Below are 3,858 nucleotides of genomic sequence, written 5' to 3' on the forward strand. Positions count from 1 at the left end.
CTGATGGGACATGAGCCAAACTAAAGATTCAAAGTACAAATAAAAATAATTTTACCCTGAGGTGATTTCTGCTTTTTTTGGTAGATATTATCACACTGATTTGTGTCCTTTTTACATTGGTAAGTTTGTTTTTAATGAGTTATTTGACTATATAAAAACAGGTATATTTTGGATGACTTGACAGCTTTGATCGGCAGCCTGATGCGTCGCTCCACTTCTTGGTCACTACTGTGCAGAATCTGGTTGCCAAATGCCAAGATGGCTCCATATTCACAATATAATGGCTTCACTTTCGCATTGTGGAGGGAAATGCTGACTATGGTGCAGCATGTATGTCAACTTTGAAATCTTTGTATTCTTGCAGAAACCATTAAACTGACATATTTTGTGGACGTAATTCAATTGATGTTGGCGCAGCAGAATGAGCATCATGTCAAACTGTGCCTTTGGCTAAAAGCTTGTAAGGCTCTATGGGTTCAGGCCTGTAGATCTCTCTGCTGGATTACTGAAAGTAATTGACTTTCACAACAACACGGCTAAACAGCGCTCATCTAAAAAGAATAACCTGACCTCTGACTACATACCATTCATCAACACAGATGTTAGTGTATCAGAATTCATCAGGATATCTGCAGTATGATAGCACATGAACTTAAAGACAATACTGAAAAAATTCAAGACCATAAAGATCTTGTTTCATTTAACAACCACAAGGCTTACAGTACAGTTTGTCATTTTATTAGTTTAATTGTTTGGGAGACTGAAAACCTTTAAGTTCAACAACACAAAATTTGAGTTTTGTTCAGTGTATAGTACAAAACATGCTGGCTCCAGTTTGAGCTGAATACATTTATTTTTATTTATGAATCCAGGGTCAATAAAACAAAACAAACAGGTTGGTGACTCATTTTAGGTTGTGAGAAACAGAAATACCTCTAAATACATGTCAATGGCCAGGTGTAGCTCTATGACAGTTTGTGTGTGTGTGTTTGTTAAGGAGGTGGACAGACCAGGGAGGACATTGAGTGCCTGAAGGAGGACGGAGGTTTGAAGATGGGAGACCTCCAGCCTGAGCTCTGGCTGTAGGAAATGTGCGGCGTCACCGGTCCTCCTTGGAAACGACTGAGAGAGGGAAGCACAATTCACTCACAGGCGGGTACAGTATTTATAAACTTCTTGAAAGAGCAATAGTTAATGGAGCCGAATATTAGCTACATAACCAACTAATAAGAATTAATTTTGCTTGAATTAACTGGTATAAAAATGATAATTTAAAGCTGAAAACAGTAATGCATTTGAGTGAGTTAAAGCAAAATAACGATAAAAACAGAATATCAGTCACATTGTCGGCTGTTCATCGACAGTAAAGAATCTCCAGTTCTCAACACCATTCTTAAGGGACAAGGCCGGTAAGATTCTATACATTACTTTTGCTTTTGTCAACATATACCAAAACCAACTCTTTCAGCACTTTCAACTTACCTGCCTTTTCCCATCTTTAAAAACATGCCACAAATAAAAGCTGGCCATTGTTGTTTTAAGCAAATGGGAATAAAACTGAACTATTTTCAGCCATGGATTTGGGCATAAAGTGAGTATTTTTCATGTGGGTCCACTCAACTCAAATAACTAACAATGTCTGTAATCACTGCAATGAAGGAACATGTCATTAAGTGTTTATTAGAAACACATTAATGTCATTAAGTGGCTAAATGATGTCTTCTAATGAATGTCCAACAACAACAAAGCTTTATAGCACATAGGAATAAGATGTATCAAGTTACACAGACAACACTTAATACTGTAGGATCAATTCACTGTTGGCTTTGGTATTTTCATCAATTCTTTCACAATAAGAAAACTACAAAATCACCAGACTTAAATCTTTTTGATAAATTCAGCCAGTTTTTCTTTCCCCTTGAGAACACGCGACAGCAAAGTGCGTAACAGTGTTGACCTTATTCACATCAAAAACACGTCCCACAGCTGTTCTCCAAAACATCAGACTAACCACGTTTTTGCCGCCATTAAATTCAGCCATAAAGTGCAAAACTAATACATTAATGGTCTTCAAGGAACTGCTCAAAACATTGCTGTAATTAGACCCCAATTAGTCGGACAAGCTGCTCACAGTCTGAAGAGTTGTAATACCCACACTTGTGACAGATATTTTATAGACACAGACATTATTATGAAGCCTTTAATAAATGAAATTACCTGACTGTTGCTGAGCACACTGAGTGCTTGCCCAACACGTTTTGGCTGGATGATCTGTGGCCGAGTGGTTGGCCAACACGTTTTGGCTGGATGATCTGTGAGGGACGGTGCCTAAACATGACATGAGATAAATCCATGGTTAATGCTTAACACAGATCTTACAGATATAATGACTTATAATGATTTTAAAAACGCATGAGATATTTTGGGTCATTATATTTGCATGCATCTTTTAGTATATCCCATGGGCTTGTTGCAAGTTTCATTTGCCTCAAAGGAGACAAGATAAGTATGCGAGTCATGTTCCACAGTAATTAGTATCTCACGTTATTTACTTCCCACAAACCTGTAGAGGGGTTGCTACCAAACAAATACGCAACTGTCTGTTTCAGAGAGCTCTATAATAAATGGCACATCATTTTTATTTAGTAATAACAATAAAACGCATCATCAGTTAAGCACTTTAGACAGCTAAATCAATCTGCTGCTAGTTAATGCATCACAGCTAAATCAATCTGCTGCTAGTTAAATATTATATTTTTCTTCAGTACAATACTTACTTAACCAAACACTCAAACAGATATAGCGAACATCTACACAATCCTAATAGCACCTTTGGGCTGTCGCCTAATTTATCCACCAAGATCAAATCTTTAGGCAAATAAATCGGATAATAAAAGAGAAATAAATAAGCTAGTGTAATCCTAGGTATAACAACAGACAACATCTGCATTGGTTTAATCACTGTGGGTGGTCAACCACAGTGTCCATAATTCTCAAACGGGGATGAGTTGCAAGATGGTTTTCTCAGATTACTACACGGCAATTATGTATGCATCAGTGTGGCAACTTGATTGTGTTATATCCTAGGTAGCATAACATTTGCCATTAGAGCCAAGCTTGTACACACTTTTAGAGAAGAGGGTGTAAACCTTGAATTTCCTCTGCATGTGTGCTGATGTAAAGAAACACAGAGCCTTACCAGAGTTATAATACAGAGAAGTAACCAAAGCCGATCCAAGGTTATGAGCAAAATGTGACACTGACAACAGTTCTTCCTGTAGTAAGTAGCAAAATCAAAGGTTTTATGACAGGAAAGCACATACCCATACGTCCATCCTGCGGGGGACTGATTAATGACAGTCTGGGGACAGTGTTAGGCTGAAAGACAAAGACAAGATGAGAAACAACACAAACCACAACTTTTATTTTTTACTTGTTCTCTCAGTACCTTTATTCTCCATGTACTAAAGCCATAAATTAAATGGCAAGATGTAGTATACATACGTGTGTGTAAATATATATATATATATATATCTATAGATAGATAGATAGATAACACACACACACACATGGACACAAATGGCAGATAGATATTAGATAGCCATTTACTGTAGGTGAAATAATGACATACTTTCCTGAACAAAGTCCTTTCATCAACCTCCATGTTGTCAGTTCTACCAAACAGAGGAGCACACTTCATTAGTCTTGTTGGGTTTAGTTGGCTGAGCACTGCAGTGGTGCTTCAGCTTTTTTTTTTTTAATAATAAGCCAAAAATCTATGTAAGAGCATCATTACCTGTTTCAATGCAAAGTGAGATATTAACTGTGAAATACTGACACATCCTTGTAGAAAGAGTG

This window comes from Monopterus albus, unplaced genomic scaffold, assembly GCF_001952655.1.
Source record: "Monopterus albus unplaced genomic scaffold, M_albus_1.0 scaffold277.1, whole genome shotgun sequence".
NCBI classification, from domain to species: Eukaryota; Metazoa; Chordata; class Actinopteri; order Synbranchiformes; family Synbranchidae; genus Monopterus; species Monopterus albus.